Source organism: Mizuhopecten yessoensis, unplaced genomic scaffold (genome assembly GCF_002113885.1).
Source record: "Mizuhopecten yessoensis strain PY_sf001 unplaced genomic scaffold, ASM211388v2 scaffold4747, whole genome shotgun sequence".
Taxonomy (NCBI): Eukaryota; Metazoa; Mollusca; class Bivalvia; order Pectinida; family Pectinidae; genus Mizuhopecten; species Mizuhopecten yessoensis.
The window spans coordinates 68069-68310 of record NW_018405701.1 but is presented as its reverse complement, the minus strand read 5'-3'; positions in this window follow the sequence as shown (position 1 = coordinate 68310).

Sequence of the window (242 nt, the reverse complement as noted above, 5' to 3'; positions counted from 1 at the left end):
TAGCTGGTTATGTCTGTGTGACACTAGCTGGTTATGTCCGTTTGACACTAGCTGGTTATATTCGTGTGACACTTGCCGGTTATGCCTGTGTCACACTAGCTGATAATGTCTGTATGACACTAGCTGGTAATGTCTGTGTGACACTAGCTGGTGATGTCTGTGTGACACTAGCTGGTTATGTCTGTGTGACACTAGCTGATAATGTCTGTATGACTCTAGCTGGTAATGTCTGTGTGGCACTA